The sequence below is a fragment of the Epinephelus moara genome, chromosome 13 (genome assembly GCF_006386435.1).
Source record: "Epinephelus moara isolate mb chromosome 13, YSFRI_EMoa_1.0, whole genome shotgun sequence".
Taxonomy (NCBI): domain Eukaryota; kingdom Metazoa; phylum Chordata; class Actinopteri; order Perciformes; family Serranidae; genus Epinephelus; species Epinephelus moara.
The window spans coordinates 17,178,754-17,204,911 of record NC_065518.1 but is presented as its reverse complement, the minus strand read 5'-3'; the positions used below and the strand labels follow the sequence as shown (position 1 = coordinate 17,204,911).

Sequence of the window (26,158 nt, the reverse complement as noted above, 5' to 3'; positions counted from 1 at the left end):
CCAATAAAAGCTTCTAAACCATAATCTTCACAACCGGACATAGGGGAGAATGTAACAACATCGGCAACCAAGATTACATGTTTCACTGATGTTAGCATGTAGCTACATGTAGCAGTGTTTGTAAAGTGAACACTTGATCTGACGTCCACTTGTCTAAAAAGTAGAAGTATGTTTGTATCATTATTTTAAACTTTGACCACGTTTATTATGAATGTCCAACAATGTAGTATTATATACATGACAGAAAATAAGGGAAAGCATAACAGAGTGCCCCAGACATGAGTCCCAAAACCTGGAAATGAGTTAGCATTTTGCCACTTCCGCTTCCCCCATCTCACAGTTAATAGGTTTTTCCAATGGGTTTTAATGGGTTAGATGCCTGAAACAAGGTCTGTGGTTAACACAAACTTGAGAGACTTTTATGTTTTCTACAACAATCCAAAATCCAATGGAAAAAACCCCATAGCCTTTTTGACTTAGGAAACAGGGTGACACTAGAGAAACGTCATCCCTGGAGCACTTTATAGGTCCCCTTTAATGTCCTTTCTCTTTCGGATAGAGCAGAGTGAACAGCATGAGGCACACTGCTACTCATCTTTCTGCATATCTTCAGTTGAATAAACAATAGTTGTCTCTCAGACACCGTGGCAAATTCAGCATGTCCTGACTTGCACACAGGTGAATCACATATCACCTCTCTTTGAGAAATGGTTTCCATGAAACAGTGAGTGATAATGATCCTCCCAACCACTCACAGCCTTATCTGTTGTATCTGAGTTTATGGAGCAGGTTCCTGTAAATGTGTACATAGTTTAGACAGAAAGACCTGAACTTGTGTGTTTGGCAGGTTCAAAGTAAGTAAAGATAACTCAGTTCAAAATAAGCAGGTTGAAAATGCTCTGACTGTGACAGCTTTGGCAGCCATTCAGAAATAAAAGGTTGCCCACACAAACAGAGCACAAATCATGAAAGGATTTGTTCTCAGTTTATCTGATCAGACAAATAACATCCCACATTGTAACCTCTCTTAAGGAAGAGCTCTGCCAGAAAATAAATGAAAAATGGTTAATGGTTGGTTATGTAAATGAAAATGTTGAGACATCTGTAGCAGAGACTCTTCACAAAACCACAAGTGAAACCACTTATTTAGAGTCATACACTTTAATTTGCATGTTAAATATATCACTTCCATTGTACAGCCGGGCTTCACAAAGCTCAGAGGTTTCAACTAGTGTTGGCTGCCTGTAGATTCAAAAACAGGAAATTGTTGTTTGTGATATGTTGGGGCAACATGACACAGACACAAGGCCAACCTGAAATGAAACAGCAGATCAAGTGAAAAGTAGTTACAGCTGAACACTTGCAATTTACAATGTGTTTCAGAAGTCTGCACATTGGGCAGTGTGCAGATTGTTGCTATGATCACTTTACATCAGGAAGAAATTGAACTGAAATTTTTGGCGTAATAACACTATGTCCATTTCACTTCATATGACACCCACGTGTACACTGCAGCCCTCTGTGCCCAGGCTTATTTGTGTAGAGTAACTATATTCATGCCAACTGTGGTGAAAATCTGCAGCACGTGTATAAAATTCACAACTCTCCCCCACTTGACTTTATGCATCTCGTTCGCTCCGGCGTGCTGCCACCACAGCTGAGTTTACAACCAACACCCAGAAAACCAAACCTCCTCCCACACCACCTGAGTGCAGTGCCAGGACCTGCAGAGAGTCACTGGGCGGCTGCAGCTTTCTTCTAGCTAATCCTCAGATCTGCATCCAGCCAGACAAGCTCCTTAGTGTTATTTATGGGTCTGTCAGTGTGTCAGTGGCCCCCCGTGCTTGGTGACTTTTGCACCCTGCTCTGGCAGATGACAACACAGGCTGCCTGATGGAAACACTGTCCTGTTTTCCAGCAACACAGTAGTACTGTAAGTAGCTGAACAGAGTTTGACACAGTGCTGATTCGATCTGGCTTCCTTAAAAAAATAAATGAAATTGTTATGCTTCCGACTAGAAAAACAAACATGATTCAGTGTCACATGAGTAACTGCATGAAGAGTTATTACATTAGTGCCCCTAATTTGAGTCTGCATATGTTCACAACCATATGTCTTCTGGACAGTATTTCCAAGCACGGTTAGTTCCTCTACTCGTCACCTGACCGTTCCCACCTCACGCCTCAGCACCATGGGTGCCAGGGCTTTCAGCTGCACGGCCCCCCAGGCTCTGGAACTCCCTACCTCCACACATTCAACAGTCTGACAGCATAACATCCTTCAAATCCCATCTCAAAACCCACCTATTCAAACTGGCTTACGCACTCTAACACTGACTGTACCCTCTGCCAGCAACAGCAACAACATGTGTTTTTCCAATTCATGTCTCTTGCTCTGTGTGCTATTGTAAGCTCTGTGAGGTGACCTTGGGTGTTTTGAAAGGCGCCTTTTAAATAAAATGTATCATCATTATTATAATTGTGTTTATGCAAGCAAATGTTAGCATGCTAACATACTAGACTAAAATGGTGATCATGGTAAATACTGCACCTGCTTACTACTAGCACTGTTAGCATGCTGACATTAGCATCTAGCAAAGCATCACTGTAAACAGCCTAAAAGAGCTGCTAGCATGGCTATAGACTGTATAATCACCTGAAGCCAAGACTCATTGTTCGTATCGTCACCTTAGAATGAGCCATTTAAATCTACGTATGGAGCGGGTCCTCTTCCATGAAGTCCGCCATGTTGTTTCTACAGTAGCCCGGAAAGAACAAATCAAACACTGCTATTCTCATCTTTATGTTTTCACGTCAGCCACCATAGTTCTCCTGCAGTACATGCTTGGCACACAGGAGAAAATTCGATTGGTTACAATCTGCAACCTCACCGCTAAATGCCACTAAATCCTACACGAGACATTTAATTCCCTATCTTACAAAGCAGTGCAGAGTGTAGTGCTGTCGTCATTGCTGGTAGTAGACTAGCCCAGTTGTCATTTTCACACCCAGCACCCATGTTGTGTAATTAGCAAATGTCCCTACACCCATCTGTGGGCCCCTGGGTGTGTAGGCCTTAAAATGATGTGTGGTCAAGGGCGTTGTTGGCGTATTGCTATTTTGAGGCAGCAGAAAGCGATTGTGCCATTGACCAATGAAGAACCTGGTGTAAAGTCAGAATGGTGAAGTATTTTCCAGCTATTTAAAGGGCACATCATTGAGATAGTACGATGCACCTACTTCACACCGTGTGTACACTCTGCTTGGACACACCCAAAATGTATTTGCGCCACATACTTTAGACACTACAGAGCATTTAAATAGGGCCCTTAGACTTGTTTTATTACACATACCAATCACTAAATACTAGCATATGTACTTTGCTATTATGATGGTACATGTTTAGCTACATGCTACATGTTTACCACACATTAAATACGTCATTTAACTGCACAGCTTCATTTAGCATCAACATAGCACGTAAAAACTGAACGAGACAATACATAACAAACCGTCTTAATGAATCTAGTTTAATGTTTTACCATCACTGTAAGCCTCAGCTCTATGTCAGACATGTCTCGACCTATTTAACCGACGACAAGAGTGATTAGTTTCAATTGTCTGTCCTGCTAAGTCTCGTTCATTCTCCTCCTTGTAGGCCAATTACACATTTCCACTGCACAAATTAAATTAAGTAACAGCAAGCGTTAATTGTTATTCAGTGATCTTGTTGACATGTAATACAAAGAATGGGAACATACTGCCAGTTATGATGTTCCTGGATTCAAATACTCAAACACCAACAGCAGTTTCACATTGCCAGAATTGATTTAGAAAGTTCAAAGAGTATCTCTTCATCTCCCTCTCTTTGTAAAAGCGTACTGTGCATTTTTTGGTGTATGAGTGGCCCGTGCTGACTCACAACAGCGCCAGCTGAAGAACATTTTGTTTGGATTTGGAAAAAAAAAAGAGAGGGAAAAACGGGATCACGTCAGGAGTAGCAGGCCAGTCTGGAGGAAATGTTTTAACCACGATGGCAGTGTACCGGTGCCAGAATATAACAAATTACTGTCCTTCCATCAATGGGAGATATCATCAATAATTGTTTAATGCCTACCCACCACTGCGGGACACATCTTGGAAAAGTACAAGGGTCAATTCACACACTGAATGGTGCTTATAACAGGATCTAAACAGGTGTGTCTCTTCTGTGAAGATTTATGAGGCCTTGATAAGCAATGGAACTCTGATCATGACTGGAACAAAGTACTCCTAACAACAGGGACAACTAGAAAACAAGACAGCATGCTGGATCTTCAAAGGGTGTTCCCCGAGGAGGAATAAGAGTGCGATTGTTATTTAATTTACTCTGTGAATCCTGGGTCCTACAGGCAGATCTTAAGACAACCATCTAAGTCTTCCACCGCTTCAACAACACTGATGACATAATTAAAGAACAGAGGGGCAGTGAGGAGTTCTTTTCCAGGGACAGGGTGAAAGGGACAGTGTGACTGAGACTAGTGTGTGCCACTTGGCACTGTCCTGGAGAAAGTATCGGGATTACGGCAGACAGCTAAGTCAACAGTTGACACACACACACACACACACACACACACACTGTGCACGCATCACAGCTGGCACTGGGACAAAGCACCAACTGTCTGACCTGAGACATGGCCCTGAAACCATCATCACTCTTTACTTAACTATCTATGCGTGTGCGTTTCTCTGCTCTTCAACATGACTGATCAACATTAGATGTAAGGAAGCATTTGCCTTCTCACTGATGATGCAAACCAATCTTCATAAAAGTGACTACATCTAATTCATTTATAGAAGAGGAAGATATAGCAGTACTGCCTGCATGACTACACCAGCAGCATGCAAAAAGACACATTCAGATTCACCACAAGAGCAGGGCAAGAAACAAATTCAAAATTCAAATTCTTTTCTCAATACCAATATATATCCTTGTTCATGGATCCTTACGTGTACACCAGGGTACATCCATTTTTATATAAAAATTGCAATTTCAACTGCAAGCAGCAATTCCGGGGTTCAAGCTAGCATGGACCTTTAAGTTGAAAGCTGCAAAGGATCAAGACCTTTGACATTTCACGAAACATGCATTAAAAGATAACTAACAGGTTTTATGACGATTAAGAAGCGAATTCATTTATATCCAAATCTCTGCCGGGCCATGCTCTTCTTTGGCAACACCGTCACCCCTTATTGGTCAATTGAAGAAACATTTTGGGGGATATGCCTCATGGCTTAATTAAAATATCCTCCAAGTTTGGTGATAAAAACTGTGGGGCCTGCACAACAAATGGTGTCTTCAGTATTTTATGTAACAGTTTTGGTGTAGAGACAAGATAACAAAGGTAAATACACACCTGTAGTAAAATAATTGCAATTTAAATCACAATATCAGTGATAAAATGTGTGGTGAGAAACCTTCCTCCATCTTTCAAAACTATAAACTGTACATATACAATTAAATATAAGTGTCTTAACGGGTCCACATTTGCCTTTGCTGCAGGGCCTCTAAGGTTTGCCTCTGTCTCTACAGGTACAGCAGGGTGAGCACTCACATATTGTGTTAGTGAGCACAGAGTGGAGGAAGTGAGATCTGCTGACTGTCTGTAGCTGCACGACCAATGTACCATTCATCCTATTCAGATATACTGGACGGACAGACTGGCACGTGCCTGTGCGTGGATGTCAACACACACAGACTGGTAGAAGCCTCTGGAGTGGGCTGGATGACAGCTGATGTCTTTTGATACTGACTGTTTACTGCGCAGCGCTGTAGTCCTCCCGCCCAGAGTGCTGAGTCCACTGAAATGCATTCACCTCGAAACAACATCACCAAAAAACAGGTGACCGGCCAGTGGACGGTTCTGGATATTAAAAACTGTGGGACATCTGTTGCTTTTCTTTTGACCGTCTAGTCTTTCAGCACATGTGATGTGGGGGGACGAGGAGGGGCAGAGCGAGGAGGCTCTGTATGGCTGACAGTTGTCAACACAAGTCATGTGGCTTTCTAACCATCTGTTTGTACAGTCAGCGGCACACGGACCCCCAGCAGCATAATGACATAACCAATGTGGATATGAGGTTTCTTCTTTGCAAACAAAATGTAGGCTAATGAACCACAGCAGCAATAACTAGATGCCACAATAGGCTAAATTGGTTAAACCTACATAAAACTTTATGTTCTGTGACTGTTTGTCAAACAGTATACACACATAAAACCATATGAAATGATTAAGTTAAGGGCGTTCTGCTACCTTGGTGGTCTAATGCGCACTAGGCTTGAATCTACAGTTCTGATTATATGTTTGGTCTTTTAAATGCCAGTCTTAAAAATGTCGTAAAGCCTAAGATTACGTCTTTTAACTTGCTTATTTTGTCTAACCAACAGTCCTAAACCAGGGTTCAACATTAACGATGGCCCGATGGCCCAGGGCCGCAAAAAGTTACTCTGTGGCCACCAGATATCGTTCATTGATGGCCCCCTGTGGAGTTTTATCAGGTCTCTTTTGAGAATGCTGCATGTGTCAGTGACATTACCTATCTAAATAAAGATTAAATACACGAAAATCCCCATCCTTCGCCAACATAATTTGTTACAGTTCCACAAACATCCCAATTTATTTGCACCTTTAAGTTAAACATTCTACGAAAACAGTGATCATTGCCGGCTAGCCAGGGCTCGAGGCAAGCAGCGTCCCGTCATCCCAGTGACATTAAAAAATGTGACTGAGACGAAGATAGATCCTTCCTGGGATGCGTCTGGGATTAAAGTCTTTATGCTCTTATCATTGGAAGGAGAGCTAGCTAGCTGTTAGCAGCTGGTAGAGAGCAGAGTTCTGTGGTGTGTTAGTTAACAGAGCTAACAGCTAAGCCAACTAACCGAGCTAACAGCTAACAGGCAGCAGGACTGACGGTTTCTGTTAAGAGAAACATTAAGCAATAAATGAACAGACATCTTCCCCAGAACGCCACTAGGATGAAAGTCTTTGTATTCTTAGCACTGGAAGGAGAGCTAGTTAGCTGTTAGCAGCTGGTGAGGAGCAAAGTTCTGCGGTGAGTTAGCTAACGGAGCTAACACCTAACTGAGCTAACGGCTAACAAGGCTGAACACAGCAGGACTAGAATGTTCTGCTCAGAGAAACATGAAGCGATAACCTAACGGATATCTTCCCCTGGATGACTCTGGGATTAATGTTTTTATGCTCTTATATAAGATATCACTGGAACGAGAGCTAGTTAGCTGTTAGCTGTTACCAGCTGGTGGGGAGCAGAGTTCTGTACTGTGTTAGCTAACAGAGCTGACAGCTAACTGAGCTAATCAAGCTAATGGCTAACAAGGCTAAACACAGCAGGATTGAGGCGTTTAACAGTAAACTGCTGTTTAATGTGACAACAAAGGTTTACAGTAAATAAACAATAAGGAGGTGACGTTACAAATACTTTGGGTTTGAAGTTACAGACACTTTTCATTAGCATTCCCATTTTACCAAACGTCTGTCAGACATGAAATTAAGCAGATATATTAACTACATTTTGTAATGAAGTATACTAATAAAGTACTCGTACTTTGATAACAGAGAGTATGTAGCTGTATAGCTTTACATAAACTAAACATAAAACAATAAAAAAAAAGCAGCTAACTCAGATATAATCTGGATTATTTTTTTTAAATCAATTCCATATCTTTTAGTGTGACTTTAGCTAGCAAAATAAATGTAATTATTTATTTCCTCAACATTTTAATCGTATTTTTTTTATTATGCCACTAGTAAAATAAAAATAACAAGTTGAAGACATGACAGACTGTGAACTAAGATATTGTAAGAGAATATAGCCTACCATATGTTTACAAAGATATTTTCATTCTGTTAATATCTTTTCATTTATTTGGTATCACAGTGGTGTTACGTTGCATTGAATTGCCGTTCTGAGGGCTATCCAAGTTCATACATTGGGCCATGAAAAATGTACTCTGGCCTACAAGTTCATGGACTTGATGGCCACTGTGGGGGTAGTGCTTAAAAATCCCTGACAACCCAACGATATTCAATGCACTATCACATAAGACAAAGACAAATCCTACAAGCAGGAAGGAAACTAGAAAATGTTTGTCATTTTTGCTTCAAGAATTACTTAAATTGTTAATAGTTTATCAGTATAGCTGCAGCTGAATTTGTGACTTAATGATTGATTGACTAATTGTTTCAGCTCTACCTCACAAACTAAGTGATTTTCTGGGTTCAAATGCAGCCTGGAGGCTTTTGTTGCATGCCAGCCATTCCAAAAACTCCCAGTTTCAGCAGTATATCTCATCATTTATCTTCTGAAGGCAAGCCTCCTTATAAATATTAAAACATTATAGTACGGTGCCAAATTCTGTTCCAATGTTTTTGCTCTAAACAAGTAAAAGGCAGGACAGCGAAGAGAGCGGTCTGGTTTTAAAGTGCATTTCAACCAGATGAGACAGCACGACGTGGCCTCGGCCAGCTGGATGAAAAGAACACATCTGGCGAGCTGAGTCAAATGCCTAAAGATGCCAAACTGTGTTGAAATACTTTGGCGAAGCTGTCCCATTTAACTCAAACATGCAAACAGTAAACACATACACAGAGATGGCTGAAAAGGCACGCAGACATACTGTACACCAACATGCCAGCTCTGCATTTCAAACAATCACTGTAGTGGAAACAAAGCCTATTTTGTCACAAGGCCACCATCAATTCAAACTGCTTACATAAAGAGACAGGAAGGACTGTTCCTTTTATTTCAAATAGCCCAAACAAAATGCTGAGTGACTTCTGTGGTTAGGGTGACGTATCAGTTTGCGAATGCTTCAGACCAATATTGTCCTTTCCTTAAATACTGACATTCCCCACTCAGTGTTGTCTAACTTAAAGCCTTTCTGACTAAAGCTTCATAAAAAGTGTTACATTTTCTTTACACATTTGATTTAATGTGGCTCAATTAGGGTAACTGTAAGGAAAGAACACTTATTTTTACTAGGGTCTTATTTAAGCACTTACTTTTGTCATGCATATCAGTTATGACAAAAATTTACACATAAGGTAAGACATTTCACACCTAATTATGTGCAAAATCTAAATCTAATCTGAATCAAAAGAGCCAAAACTGTAATAAAGTTAACATCCACCATTTTTTAAAGGTAATCTATATGATATTCAGAGCACTAATATAGCAGAAACAACATTTGCCATGTACAGATATCCTGAGCAGAAAATGAAGTCATGCTCCCTGTGTGTGTTGTAATCCGAGCTTCTCTGTTCTTGTTGTAATAGTGGTCTGGCGGCACGTGCGTCTGAGTCCCTGAGTGTGTATCCAGCAAGCTAGCTAACCATCACCAACTTTGCCCTGTGCTCATACAGCGGTTACTACTGATAACGACATCATTGCTGAAGCATAGTGTCCACTCTCCGGTTTTCTCCCCAGGTCAACACCGTTAGCTCAGTTAGCACTGTTGCTGTTGTTAGCACTGTTAGCTGCTGACTGCCAGCAGCTCAGCAAATTCTATGCTGAGAGCCGTGTGTTATATGCTCTGGCATGTCGCATATATCTCCTTTAACGCTTACATTTGTTATGCCATGGGCACGAAACATAGATTTTTTTTTTTGGTACCCAAAACCAATACTCTACCATCTAGGATGCTGGGAGATAAAGCAGCCTTCCCACTGTTGTCCAGATGCTGCTGCATTCAAACAATAAATTCTACAAATTATAGTGCTTTGTGATTGTGAAGCCTGAGTGGCAACAAGAGGGAATGCAATGTGCAACTGGCTAACACACCACTGTGGGTCAGGGACTCCGGACTTTCAACCAGGAGACCACTGTTCATTTTCCATGTGAAACCAAAAGTCAATTGAGTTATTTTAATAACAACATACTGTGCTATGCGTAGCAAACTACACTTGTGATGTATGCCACTTGATTTTAGATTACGTTAGAGACAAACTTACTTATTCTAAGTCTAACTATGATTTTTTTTTCTTAACCTAACCACATACTTTTATTGCCTAAAACCAAGGACATAAACTGAAAAACAAACCTAGGTTCTTAGTTTATGTTGAAAACAGACTATATGCATCTAACGAGCAGAAACTAACATTTCCTGTAAAAATGTTAGTTTATTCTGAAAAGAAAGAATTGACACGCCATCCCTGGCCGTCGAAAACTGATGCTGGAGGGATATCAGAGCGTTATAGTTTGATGTGTAGGGACACTGACCAGACAAGTTGGGTGTCAATATGTGTTGGTTGTTAGTACGGTTCACACTGTCAGCGCCGTTAGCTGCTAGCCTTCAGTTCAGCCACCTCCATGTTGAGAGCCGTGTGCAGACAATCCTGTACCAGACTCTGAATCATAGATATGCTCCAAATGTAGTATAGCACTTCTTTAAACTTTAAAATAATGTGGTTCAGACAATAAAAATGAAGGAGCAGTTTGACATTTTGAGAAATACAGTATGCATATTTATTTCTTGCTGAGGGTTAGATGAGCATGGTATGAATCTACAGCCAGCAGCTGGTTAGCTTAGCTGAGCATGAGGACTGGAGACAGGGGAAACACCCAGCCTGGCTCTATCCAAAGTTAACAAAATCTGCCTACCAGTACCTCTAAAACTCACCAATGAACCGGTTGCATCTAGATTGTACATATGAAGCCTACAACACACTGGGAGGGTTGTCCAGTTTCAACACCACACTGAGTCAGAGGAAGCCCAGCAGAGAATAAATCATCTTCCACACCTCTGTAATTGTACAGCCGTCCTGTCTTGTTCGCATCTTGTCTGGACAAAAACTTTGGTTGAGAAACAGCAAAATATGCTTCTATTCTGCTGACTGCCTTTTTATACTTGTTAAAATACTTCTGATTATATGTAACTTTTCTAACAGCAGAGAGGACATTGCTGCTGCTTCATGAGTGCAGGGGAAAACCCTGGGTGGGTCCTTGGAAAAAGACTGGAAATACTCTTTTTGGCTCATCCGTAGCTCTGAGTCCACCTTCGTCTGTACATTTTCATTCACTTTCTTTCCAGCATCTCTGCAGTTTGGCAAGCACACAGGCATCCCTGAAGGGAATGTGCTTATTTTTCGGACTCCATTTGATCTTGTTTTTCCTTTCCATGACTCCTTTCACTCACATATTTGTTTCTCCATTCTTTCCCAAGCATGCACGTGTTGAATATTAATGGCTCTCATGACACACACACACATATACACACACTGGGTGGAACCGTTCTTTTGCATAAACATTTCCACAGCGAGGAGGACAGCTCAGATGTCTAAGCTCAGAGGGCAGAGACTGCATTGTCACGGCTACAAGGATCTGTTTGGACGGCGGAGGGTTTTCCCTGAGAGAACCCCAGAGGTGCCCGAGGATATGCCGGCCCCCTTAAAACATGGCTGAGCCCTAATAGTTTGCATATGAGCTGTTACGTAACTGATCTTGCCTTTGGATTCACATCATGACATGCCTGCAGAAACATGATCAGTTCATGGAGGGTAGAATAAGTGAGCTCTCTCCACCCAGACACAAAATGCTCACATCTTCTTCCCAAACATTTAAATAATTCAGGGTGAATTGAGGACATTAACAAGAGACTGCCAAGATGGCAAATCCTAGCTTGCTTGGATGAGTTTTGTGAATCAGCTCATTGGGAGTGGTCTGGGATAATTAAGGCAGAGGACTGAGATACCAGCTCCATATGAACTCAGCAAAAGAGCCCAAAGCACTGCAATGCCTGCAAAGTCAATCTTGAAATGGTCACATATGTAATGAGCAAATATGTGAGGAAACAAACAACTCTCAAAGTTGTCTGTTTCAGAAACAACTGTACACGATTAAATAAAGCTTATCAGGGTGTAGAAGCTCAGTCTCAATGGCCCATAAAACTAGTTTCCTAACTGCTGTCAACAGAGATGTTATCACCATTCAGTTAGTCTAAGATTATAAACTGCTGAAGTAGAGTCTAGGTTTTTGCAGGTGCATTTTTTTGGGTGGAGAATTGATCATTCGATCAGTTTCTGGTTGGATCAATCAGAACTGATAAGATCAATGGATTAGATAAGAGGAGCGGCTACTGCAGAGGCTAGTGAAAGAAGACTATTAGACCTGGCGCTGGACCACGGGGTATGTGGTTTCCATGGGAATGCAGCCAGTTTCTTTTAAAGTAGGTTGCAAAAACAGTGACCAACACTAAGATGAGAGCGCTGTTGTTGTAGAGATCGAGCATGTTGTTTCTATATGAATTTAAGAATGGTCAAAATTCACTTTCACTGCACCTGATGTTCTGCTGCTCCCTCTGTGTCCAGAGTACGCTCTGTGCTCCGAAAGTGTGGAGCTCTGCGTAGCCGGACACTATATATTCCAACAACACTCCAAGTTAACGGTCCAACACCAAAAATAGAAAATCAATGAGGCAGTCAACGCTGACATCATGGAGGTCTACTAACTAAACTCAACTAAACTACAAAGTGATGTTGCCCCATACCAGAATTTTAAAACTTTGATACTAGTATAAACAAAATGCGATACCTCTTTCAATACTATGGCAAAAACAAAAAAGTCCTAGGCACACAAAATAGGATTTTTTCATTTTGATTTCAAGTTAACAGCCTGCACACAGTGCTGGCACAGAAAAAGCCACAAAACACACATCCTGTCACTTGGCGGGTTTGTTGCTGAAGAGAATGCTGTGACAGCCACACGTTGAAGACCAACGGATTTTTTCTGATTGAAGATCTACTTTTCTTTTGTTAATAGCTTCAGTACTTTCAGGACAAACAAATGAATAGTTAACAGAGATCGTATTGTTTTAAACATGTGGTATCAATATAGTATCAGATTGTCGATACATTTGACAACCTTACTGCAAAGTATTTCTTTGTTGCGGAATATCAAATACTATATGGGGGCCCAAACGAAGAGAAGTTAAGGCTTAGTCCATATGGGCACAGGTATTTCTATAAACATAGTTTTATCTTAATGCGATTTGGCCTTACGTTTAGGTCACTATAAATGAACCTTTTGTAAAACGCTGTTGAGGGTGACGATTTTCAGAAACTGTTTTTGGTGTTGATGTGTAGACAGGAAATACTGAGGTTTTGGTTTGTACGGTGTCACAAATGAGGCCGCATTTCATGCAATGGTGGATGCGGCCGAAATAGTAGTGGCTCTAACTTCGCTAAAATGACTTTTAAATGTTTACATATAAATATTCAGTTACTCTTCAACTATATGAGGGAACAGAGGCGCTACAGAGGTCACTGTTGATAGCTTTTTTTCAGGCTGCTGATTGGCCAACATCTTCTTCTTTGCTTGGCTTTAGTGCGACAATTATATCGCTGCTTGTTGGTTTGGCATGCTCTCGACAGTTCTTCAATTGTATTTTTGCATTATCATTTGGACGAAGTCTTTATTTATAACAGTGTGTGAGGACGGGAATTTATTTTGAGAACTAAGAAGGGAAAAACCACATTTACAAAAATACCTGTGTCCGCGAGGACAAGGCCAAAGATCAAGGAAAATGTTTGCCACCTATGTAACTAAGTGTAACAGGCTGCCATGTTGACTGTGACAATAGGCTACCAGTTAACTAACTGGGCAGAATACTGAGCCTTGATGGTGGGTTTTTCTTGTTAAGTGTGTCTGCTTGTGAGCATGGAAACCTTCTCTCAGTTTGTCTGTTGAGTCTAAGTAAGTAACCCCATTATTTTGTCCATGGAAACAAGACAAAGTTGTGGATTCAGCTCATTTAAAAATTTCAGCATGCTTAAAACCAAAGTGTATGTGTCAGCTACAGAGGCTTACATCACCATTAAATGCGGAAATTTCATAGTGGAGGAAGTCAACTTCCTTAAATCGGTCTCACTATAAAATCTGAGGGGCATCACGTTTCACCCATGTCCTTGCAGCCTCGGCACTCAACTCATCCTCTCCCTTTTCACATCCAGGTCAAATCAAATTAATTCTCCTGCCTATTCAGCCAAACTAATACTCCGCTGCCTCCAAAGCACGTAAGGAATGTCCTATTTTTATGTCCGAGAACCTTCTCTCCGAATCGATGGCATGTTACATAACAGGATGACATTTCTGGATTTTTCTGTTTTCCCATGCATCATCAAGTTATTACCACTTGGCTCTGCTTGACATTCTCTTCTGCTGCTGTAACTCTGATTGCCTTCGGTTGGTGGCAATTATAATCACATCATATCAATACCCACAATTCCACGTTTCACTGGATTTATGAGGACAGCTACTGCAAAGAGTTCGTGACATGCAAACTGACACAAACATCTCAAGTTTCTCCATCACCAAGTAGCGATACAGGACCCTGTTGCAAGCGTTGAATAATTCAGTGTGTAGGAAGTTGATGTGCATCCCAAATCCTGTCTAGGCACTGAGCACAAAAGCAGGACAACAGAGGAGAGAAAGATATCTTTGATTAAGGCTGATAGGTCAGATGTGAATCAGAAGAAGGGAAAGGTAAAACACACAGTCATGTATCCTGGTGCTCATGACAGGGCAAGTAACAAACTCTTTCGTTTCCACATTAAGATTGGTGGTTGGATCCCTGCAGGCGAGGAAAAATAAAAAAGCCTTTATGGCGCGTGCCAGCGCCAAAGCACCGTAACTTCGACTGCAGCAGAGGAGCACAAACAAAACTGGTGTTGTTGGGAAAGTAAAAATACCGAAATCCTGACTGCAGCGCGGCTGATTTAATTACATGCATTTAACAATTCAAAGCAGGGGAAATATTTGGCTCAGAAACAACTCTGTTACACATCACATTTGTGATTTTCGGTGTCAGTATGAAACAACGCAGTCACTCCCTCTGTTTATGAACATTCACATGTGGAGCGGAACATGATAACAAACATGGTGGATGATGGAGTGCTGCAGAGATTCAAACAACAATGGCACGCGTTGAATCTGAGTTCTGTTGCTTTTGATGTCTCACTTCATGGGACAAACTACAGCTCCATGACTAAAGCTGTGTGTAAATGCTGCCATGGCAAAGACACACACTGTGTTGTGCTGGTAGAACAAACTTGTGGGCATGTCATGGCTCAGTACAGAGAATGATACTGAATGTCTTTTGCTCCTCTGACAGTGCGGATTGTGTTAGGGTGATTCCTCCTGATCTTTTGCCCTTAATTACATAATTATGTTTAAATAGCCATACTGTGCGAATGTTAATGTGGTTGTCCATACTACGATCCGCAGTATGCACAGAATCTGCAGCACACTCTGTTCCACTAAATCTGGATAGCTGACTCAGTTCGAGTGACAAGCTGGACATATTTTATCTTCAGAAGCTCCAAGAGGTCGAGCCAAATACATAACAGACCTACAGACTCCTGTCAGAGCCTGTCTACACAACCTACCCACACCTTCTGACACACACTATAATATGTTTCTCTGTCTGTAAAATACATTTGGTGTTAAGATGGTGTAACTTGCATAGTCTTTACTTTAATTGTGCATCTTGTCTTGTCAGGCATTTAATTTGCCAAATTAAATAAAACCAGCCTTGAAGCCACTGAACACACCCCCAGCTGACACTGTCATGTATAAGATAGAACAGAACAGAACAGAATCCAGCAGAACCAGACAGACAGAGCAGAGCAGAGCATGACTGAACTGAGTAGATCAGATCAGGATTCAACAGAACAGAACTAAAGAGAATAGAGCAGAGCAGAACAAGACTGAATACAACCGAGTAGAACGAAGCATGAGAGAATATTAGACGATAGAATGGAACAGAACATGATAGAAAAGAAAAGAATGGTATACAAAACAATAGAATAGAATAGAACAGAATAGAATGTTATAAAATAGCATGGAACAGGGCATGATGAAAAAGAACAGAATAGAATATCTTACGATAGAATAGAACAGAATACATTTTTATAGAATAGAACAGAACATGATAGAAAAGAACAGCATAAAATAATCATAAAATAGAACAGAATAGAATTCTATAAAATAAAATAGAACAGAATAGAATAGTGCAGAACAGAACAGAATAGAATTCTATAAAATGAAATAGAATAGAAGAGAACAGAATAAAATAGAGTAAAATATGATAGAATAGAAAAGAATAGATTATAAAATATAATAAAATAGAGCAAAATATAATAGAATATCATATATTATAACAGAGTAGAATAGAATAGAATTCTATAAAGTAAAATAGAATAGAACAGAATAAAGTAGAGTAAAATATGTTAGAATAGAAAATATAATATTATAAAACAGAACACAATAGAGCAGAATAACACAAATTATAACAGAGTAGAACAGAATAGAATAAAATTCTATAAAATAAAATAAAATAGAACAGAATAGAATATTATAAAATAGAATATAATAGAGCAGAATAGAATAAAATTCTATAAAATAAAATAAAATAGAACAGAATAGAATATTATAAAATAGAATATAATAGAGCAGAATAGAATATCATAGAATAGAACAGATTATCATAAATCATAACAGAGTAGAACAGAACAGAATATAATAGAATATCATAGAAGAGAATAGGATAGAACAGAATAGAATATCATCCACAGAACAGAGCAGGATAGAACAGTACAAAATAGAATCAAACAGAACCGAATTCATCAGAGTACAATAAAGTAGATGAGGATATCAGAGTGCGTGTGATCAGACCACCATAGTTAAAGCGTGCATGTTTGTGACCAGAATATTCCCTCAGTGTGTGTGTGTGTGTGTGTGTGTGTGGGTGTGTGTGTGTGTGTGTCTGCTGGTCTCTCTCACATGGTGGAACAACTGACAGGAGCAGCCACAGGTGACTGCAGACACACACACAGACTCACAGACAGATAGACAGACGGGGGGGGGGGGGATTACTGGGTCTGCAGCAGCACTTGTGTTCACTGCCATCATCTCTCATTCAGCTCACGTCATTAGTCTGATAGCTGTGTGTGTGTGTGTGTGTGTGTGTGTGTGTGTGTGTGTGTGTGTGTGTGTTCCACTGAAGAGAAAGTTCGCCCAAACGACCTGACCATCACAGCACACGGATTTTTAACTAACTAGACTATAACACACATGATCACCCTCAGAGAACAGATAGTGTCATGGGTGTAGATATAAAAGCAAACTCGTGCGTAAAAAACAAACTTGTGTGCGTCTCAGCTCATCCATCATCCCATGGTTGGCGCTCTCTGTAGTTCATCTGACGCAGTATGAGAAGCAGAAGTTTGTTACGTGTCTTTTCTTACCTGTTAAGTGTCTGATCGTCCTGTGGAAAATGTAGGACAAGATATCCCACTCCTTCAGCCTGGTGATGTGGTGCTGCTGGTGCTGCTGGTGAAGGAGGTGGTGCTGGTGCTGGTGGCGGAGTAGCTTTTCTCCGCGACTCAACTTAGTGGCGGCTACACTTCCCTCAGCCGTGGAGCTGTTATTCCATTATTCCCGGAAATCAGTGTTTTCTATCAGCGTGAAGGTCAAGACAACATGTTGACCCGATGGTCCCGGCTCTGTCTCGGTACAGTCAGCTGTCATCACATTAGAGACGGGAGGAGCAGCCCAGTCGCTTTGCGCCTCTCCATGCCTACATACAACAACGCCACCCACTTTTTCCAAAGAGACCCGTAGTTGGCCCGGCTGGTGCCTGACTGAAAACAAATGAAAGTGGGCCCAAAAGTACAGGAGGAGCTGCACATTTTCACTTTAGCTTTAATTTAACCCAACAAAATAATAAACTGCAGGATTATTAACTGTTATGTCTCAATAAAACATATATTTTTACACTAATTATATATAGTACTGACCCAATAACCACTGGTACAAAGTCCATTTAACTCCATTTATTTAATTGTACTTTACTTTTACTGTTGCTGTGACATGAATGATATTGTCAAGTCAGTTTTATTTATACAGCACATTTCATACCACACACGTAAACTTAAAGTGCTCAGGATACATCATACATGACAAACATATCATATAAGGTAATAAAGTGGAGGGATAGTAATAAAAATACTAATTCCCCAAACAAATACAAATACACTTAAAAACCTAGATAAAAGCTAATGAAGAAAGATATCAACAGTAATGCATCAGTTACATTCATCTAATAATATAGGCATATATATCGTATATTATGGCACTAACTGGGGCCATCTTTGTGCTTTATGAGTATGTTTTCTCTTTCAAAGCTTCAAATAATGATTACTGGTTAATATGCTGATTCTTGCCTCTGTAATTGATCAATGCGTTAGTGTTCAATATCAGAAATTTTTTAAAATCACTTAAATTAACTGGGGTAAAATTTACTACCATTGCTATCATCGCATATGTGACCAAAAAACAAACCCAGCTCACAATTTAAAAGCTGATAAACGTTTTCTTTTGATCGCTTTAGCTCTACTTTTAATATTTAACCTCCTGAGACCCTGTGTCCTCATATGAGGTCATTATATTTTGGGTTTACTGCACCTTATACTTCATTTTGCTTAACTTAGACCTGTTGTCCTCATTTGTGGACATGTTTTTTTGCCATCTAGTGGTAGTAAGAGCACAATACACTAATCCATGTAAAAACAAGATGGCAGCCATCTCTGCCAAGTCAGTCTGCAGCTGATCCCAACACAAAAGTGGACAAGGTCCAAAACCTGATCACATGTTATGATTAAAACTTGTCTATTTATAATTAATAAAGTTTGTAGTTTCATATGGCAAAAAATTGGACCAACAGTAACAAGATAAGACGAGGACATTGAGGACATTGGGACTTTATTATCGTTGGCAATGTTGAGTTTTTTATGCTTATTGTGTCCTAAAGTAAATAATGCTGATAATACTTGTGTACTTTTACTTTGAATGTAGGACTTTTACTTTTAGTTGGGTATTTTCACATTGTGCTACCGTTACTGTTAAGATTGGAGTACTTCTTTTTTAATCCCTGTTAATAACAAATAAATCCCTCCAGAAAGCAAACCCTCATTATAAAACAGGTCATGTGCCAATAGTGTGCATCTGTTTAATGAGTTTTAGGAGCCTGTGATGCAGCAGAGTGGACCCCCATAACATGGGAGTTTATTAAAATGTTAAATTACCTATTGAATTTGATAAGAAAACTTTTACTTTTAATTATTTTGTCAGTAAATTCTAGGACTAATATGATCAGACAATGTAGGATCTATTAAAAAATGTTTTTGAACCCTGAGTGAACCTACAGAAAATAGAATCTTACCTTTTTTAAAAATGTAGTTACTTATCTTTAAGTTTAATGTACTACTTAAAGGTCAGCAATCTTCTATGACTCACATGTTCAACAGATATATCTTCATACAGCATGTACAGTAATGCTGAATTTTGCAATTTCTTTTTCAAAACAGCCTTCCTTCCTTTGACTTACAGCCATCTAATGCCAAAAAAAAAATATATTAATGCATACTTTAACAGGTTTAAACTCATTATTACAAATGACATAGTGGATTGAATATACTTTTCATTCACCAGATTTACCAGTTTCCACTACCAGTTTACTTTACCAGCTCAGCATGATATTCTACCATGAATCACCATCATTGATAATGTCATCTAAAATGGCATGTGACATCCACGTGACGAGAAACCAGCACACCCTTTTTTGTGGCAAAGGATGAACTTAAATCAACATGAACGTTTCCTCAATTCATTAGCTCATTCCTCTGCAGGTCAGCACTTGTTTGGGCTGTCCACTCCACACAGGCCAAACACTGCTCACTGCAGTTTTAGGAAGTTACTTCATCCAAGTTTTTAAATCATATGCTTTGAATTTTGTACATGTTAGAAGTCTGTGTTTGTTCAAAGGTCTCAACATAAGTAAAAGAAGTAGATATAGCTAACACTGTGCAGAAAAGATAAAGCTCCAAGCTGCCTGACACTCAGCAGGAAGGTGTAACTCGTATTCTGTGGCCTCCCTCTCAAATTGTAGCTCTGTCATTTGGTATCATTAAGACAATGAAAACTTTTTTTAGCGAGAGAAAATCACAGTCGTTGCACGAAGGATTATATGTTCTCTCAGCTGAGGCTGTTGTGGTGTGAAACACTGCATCTAGTTTTTTGCTGCGTCTGCAGTAATGACAGCTTCCTCATATGTGATCTTGCATGTGCAGAACAATGGCAGGAAACACAGTCAGTTGGATGCTTTTGCCTCTACGGAAAAGGAAAAGATACAGGAGAGGCCGCACAAAAACACACAGGGAAACAGGCTCAGCCACAAATACACATACCTGCATAGGCTATACACGTGGACGTATTTATAGATTGGCTGCATCGTAATATAAACCACGTGGTGACATCATCAGCTGAGGCTGACACAACAAATCACTGCAGATATCATTAAACAACGTCAGGAATGTGTGAAAGGGCAGGGTATTGTTATTGTGGGAGTATATTTCTATCAAAATGCAATACAGCTAATCCTAAAACACAACACATGTCAGTGTGCAGCTTTTTTTGCATGTGTAAACATTGTTGTTTTAAAGTAATATTCAGAACAAGACTAGAAAGGGTTTAACTTGATAATGGACAGTCATCTCGTCAATCGTCGCTCTCTCTCTAAGCTCAAACTTTGCTGTAGTAAAGCTCCAAAAACAATGCACATAGACAGCAGTATGTGTTCAATCAGTCAGTCTATCAACCAACCAACCAACCAAAATAAATCAACAACTATTGGAGTTGTAGAATAAGATATACATTTTATAACATGTACTGGAGAGTATATAAAGACTAATGTGGGCGACATGTGTTGACCAAAGTGCTGTACAGTGAAACAAAATATGTAAACATAACAGTCCTTTAGGGGGTGTGGGCTCAAAGCTCACTGCTGCCACCAATGTGTCCTGGGTTCGTCGAACTGAATAACTAATTAAACAATTAACGGTAACACCAGTATTATTCTAAGTTTTCAATATACATCTGACTGTGTATTGCTCAAGGGACAGTTCACCCTAAAATCAAAAGTACACACCTTTCCTCTTATCTGTAGAGCAATTCATGAGTCTAGATTGTTTTGGTGGGAGTTGCTGAGTGTTGGAGATACAAGCCGTAGAGAGGGGCGGCACAATAGTGTAGTCGCCTCACAGCAAGAGGGTTCCTGGTTCAATCCCAGGAGGGAACCCTTCTGTGTGGAGTTTGCATGTTCTCCCTGTGTCAGCGTGGGTTTTCTCCGGGTACTCCAGCTTCCTCCCACAGTCCAAAGACATGCAGGTTAATTGGTGACTCTAAATTGGCCGTAGGTGTGAATGTGAGTGTGAATGATTGTCTGTCTCTATGTGTCAGCCCTGTGATAGTCTGGTGACCTGTCCAGGGTGTACCCTGCCTCTCACCCAATGTCAGCTGGGATAGACTCCAGCCTTTAATGACTCTCATCCATGACTCTCATCCATGAGTAGATGCACACTTCCTTCTGTGTGCCAATGCTACAGCTACAATCTAGATTGATGAAAAGCACTACAGGTAAGGGGAAAAATACACTCCAAAGAAATCCATCTATCAGGGCGCCTTTCAGCTCACTTGATAGAGCATACGCCCCATGTATGAAAGGCTGAGTCCTGCAATGGTGTGGCACCAATTCTGACCTGTTGACCTATCTTCAACTGTCTTACCAAATAAAGCCAAGAAGTAATATTTAGAAATGCATGTGTCTCCAAAATGTCAACTTTTCCTGAACTATAAAAGAAAACTCTTTATTTTCTAGACTATTCATTGTTAGAGGTTTTTTCTTCCTGTCACTTCCGATCAGGCCTGATCGTTAGTGTCGTAAAACTTCACCATGAACTCTGAGTCAATGAATGTGTGTCAATCAGTGTAGGAGACGGACCACTGGTGGGCTTCATTGACGCCACATTTGGCCAACCAAGTGCACACAAATACAAGTGCGAGCCCTCACACACACACACACACACACATACACACACCCATACTATGGCTGAGAACCCTCCAGATCAGTGACCCTCTATGAACTGCAGGCTTTGTCTCCTCTCACAGTGGCCACTCTCATTCAGCGGCAGTATGTGGGTCTGTTGTTGTCTTTCAATATTTGCTGCCAGTCGATCGGCACTATAACGCTCTGTGGGCAGAGAATACATTGGCCGTCGCACAAATGTCTTATTGTGTCTGCGCTGAGAAACATCAGCTGTGACCAAGTGTTGGAGTGGGCAGAAAATGAAAGTTATTGTACTCGTTTATTGTATTTACTGGACTGATAGGTGAGCAGACGTCAGTAAGCGAGTGACTTACTGATTAGTATGACTCAGTTTATCATGACAATTGGACTTATGTCACATGACTGATGTGAAATTGCTGTTGAATTTTCAATATGACACTGGTTTGGGCTTGTAGCTGAGATTTAAAGAGGGACGAATTAAAGACCTGAAGGCAAATACATGTTCTAGAATACAGTATTATTAGATATTTATTTACTATTAATAGCAAATTATCGACAGTGGCACATCAGTTGTATTTGGCCTGGTAGTGCAGGTAGACTTTCTTGCAACCTGGGCTCAAAATGTGTTTAAACTACATCTTCAGTGCAGCTATAAAATGAGCATTTCAAATTTTGTTATTAGTGTGACTCCATGTTTGTCTTCGAGGAATCTCTGTATCACTGTCATAAATTCATGGTGTTGCCCAGTGAAGTGCGCTTTTCCTCTTTCCTGTTCGTCAGAGAGAAGCTATTGTTGTAGTCTTTGGTGTTTGTGAATGGCACAGGAAAACAAGGCGACAGATTTTGTGTTTATGAGTCCAGTCCACTCTCAGCAGAGTACGGTTTGTAAAAGGCCTTTAGTTTGGAGGATCGTTGTCTGGGCAAGGAACATAAGGCAGTTTTCAGCCCTCATTCTTTTTTTTCTTTTTTTTTAAATTTGATTAAAGTAGTGTCATGGTCAAATTTATTTATAGAGCGCTTTCAAAACAAACCAGGTTTGTGCCAAAGTTCTTTACAACAAGCAGAATTTAACAAAAAAATTATTGACACAAGAACTTGAATACATGCATACATACATAGTTCACACATAGACATGTATTCAGACATTATACATATACATATCGAAGTTTGGTCATGGACTTTCCACGTCTACATACGACATGAAAGGTACCCTGGATGTGTTGGTTGTTGACGTTCTGGAACCACATGTCAAGTTCTGCCTGTCACATGCATTGTCTTCTTTCAAAATACACTTCTGTTTTCACAGGAAATTTAACATTTACATACAGTCTCTTTCAAAATAAAAGCACTACGTCGGTACAACACCATGAATTGATGTTTTTTTCCTTCAACAACAAACGCACATGGTTGGGTTTAGGAAAAAATAACAGGGTTTGGCTTTAGAATCTTACGGGGCGCGAACTCTGCTCTCTCTGACTTTTGCTGCCTTAACTTTCGTCCTTGTCGTGCTGCCTTTCGCCCCTGACACCGCTGGGCACCGTCAAACTATAACCCCAACCAGCCCGTATCATGCTGATGTTAACGGACACTTTCTTTGTTGGTTTCTGGTGCCGCGAGTTACTGCCCAAGCACCGTATTTTGACTTCGGAGTGAGACTGGGCTCGCAATACTAAGACACCTTTTAAAGGAGACAAGAGATTCTGCTTTTCTTATATTTCTAGAGAGACTTATCCTCCTGAGACCCTGTGTCCTCACATGAGGTCACTACTGTTTGGGTTTAATGGATCTTATACTTCATTCTACTTAACTCAGACCTGTTGTCCTCGTTCGTGGACGCTTTTTTGTGCCATCTAGTGGTAGTAAGAGCACAATACACTGATCCATGTAAAAACAAGATGGCAGCCATCTCTGCTAAGTCTGCAGCTGACACAAAGTGAACACGGTACAAAACCTGATCACATTTAATGGTTGAATCTTGTTTATTTATGATTAATAATCTTTGTAGTTTGATATGGCAACAAACTTTACCAATTTTAGCAACAGTAGCAAGCTAACACGCTGTTAATTGGAAAGTATTCATTTTAAGATGTTGGGGAATTTATCATCAGCTTGTTGAAGGACATTGGGACTTTATTATCGTCACATTTGAGGACACTGGGACTCTATCATTGTTGACAATGTTTAGTTTTTTATACTTGCCAGGTCTTACTGATCCCAAATAGCTCGGAGAAATTAAAAATGCATATCATACAAAAGTTCAGGTCTCAGGAGGTTATGCAGGGTCTTGGAGCAGCTACTGAGAAGCTGAAGGTTTAGTGCAATCTACAAGTAAACAAGTAAAACTACACTTGCCAGAAAAGGATACGCCAGCCTTGGATTTTAGATATTAACCAGCAAATATTTAAACTACAGACACACATTTACAAATCCAAACCAAGGGTTCTTCAGTTGAGCAGATACTGATGATTATATTGTGCATTGTTCTAACAGACGTCATCCTATCCTTTACTGCCACCACCAGGGAGCAGAGACTCAGCCTGGTTCTGTATGCATCATCTCTCTTCCCAGCTCCTGACAAAAGGGCGCGGTGCAGTGATCGGCAGCACACAACACTGGTTCTTGTTGATCATGGCGTGTGCAGAGAAGAAGTTGTAGGAGTTCGCCAGGAAACAGGAAACAGTGGAATCTGGTCTATGGTTCTGGTTAGGGTTTGGCTCAGCACATAAAGGAAAGTGAAAATATGGTCCACATTTTCACTCAGTTATTTCCTGATAGTGATAATGCACAACGAATAAAAACTAACTGCTGTTTGTGATTTTCTTTTAATGTGACAAATCCCACAATGTACAATATAAACATTATTATCATGTGCTCCTTGTTTGGACTGTTTATGAAGTTAAAATATATTCCAAAATAACTTTCACTATGATGACACAATGACAATGTAACATTTACTAAGTGAAATTGTTAGTTCAAGATATAAAGTCAGCCTTATAATGTAGCAAACGATCTATACAAATATTAATAATTGGCCTCAATGTGCATCCTATCTGACAATTATTTTTTTCAAATAATTACAGAAAATGGCCATGACAATATCCTAGAACCCAAGGTGACATCATCAAATGTGTTTTAATCTGACCAGCTGTCCAAAATATATTACATGGACAATGATGTAAAATCTCAAAGAGCGGTAAATTCTCACATTGAAGAGGCTGGAACCAGAAAAGTTTGGGCATTTTAACCTGGAGTAAAGGACTTAATTAATTGACTAATGTTGCAGCTCTGGTACAAAGTCACAAGAATCAAAGCAGCTAAAGTAACTGACAGTGGGTTTGGTGACTGTTGGAAAAGTTTCAGAAGCAGATGTTTGCCTTGTTCGAGAGAATCAGAACTGTTCTTCCCTGAGATAGCTAAAATTTCCAGGATTCATCAGCTACAGGATGGGGACAGCCATGTTTTGCTTCCTTCCTTGTACAGCAGTGACATCTACTGGTCTATGTTAATAAGAAAAACAGCCTGAATGGGTCAATTTTTCCAGTGAGTTGTGCATTTTTTTCAGATGACCAGAAGAGATCTGAAACATCTCACTATATGATACAGTAAGACAGATGTTAATGTTTGATATGTTCAGTCTCATTCAACATAAAGGTTAAAGTAACATCAGAGTTTAAAATGGATTATTTCATTTGACAATAATGCAATAAAGGTCACAGTTTAGACTTTATGAAACAATTTCTGTTGAAACATGGACTAAAATGGTCCTTTACATGGTGCTATTTAATCATATTTCTTTCAAGGATATTCTCTGTTCTTCATGCTTGTTTGTTGATATGTTTTTATGTCTCTCATTATATTAGTCTTGCAGTCTTAAGACTTTCTTTCATCTTTATTTCTGTTTTAAGGTGGATTAAATTAAGATATCTTAGTACTATCACTGCAGTTTATTTCTATATATTCAAACTTATATAATATATAAGAGAAATGACTTAAAAATCAATTAGAAGTCATGATTTCCCAGTCAACATTTGTGTGTGGGTCCCATGTGGTTAGTAAATGAGCTTAAAAAATGGACCCTATAAAGGATTGACCATGGGTTCCATAATGGCCCCAATTGCCCACATGGGTGGGTTTACCCAAGTGGGCCCAACGTGGGTTATGCCACCTGGGCACCAAGTAGGTATGGGCATCTCATCTGGA

The 26,158-nt window shown here is 40.0% G+C and overlaps 1 protein-coding gene across 1 annotated transcript in view; it reads right to left on the bottom strand.

Annotated features, from left to right (window-relative positions):
- The window catches only part of dnmbp (dynamin binding protein), a 67,091-nt gene extending 49,452 nt beyond the window's left edge, over positions 1-17,639 (bottom strand). The window contains exon 1 of the mRNA XM_050059733.1: positions 17,301-17,639. The gene's annotated coding sequence lies outside the window, so the exon portion shown is untranslated. The remainder of the gene's footprint in view (positions 1-17,300) is intronic.
- Between the last annotated feature and the right edge of the window lie 8,519 nt (positions 17,640-26,158).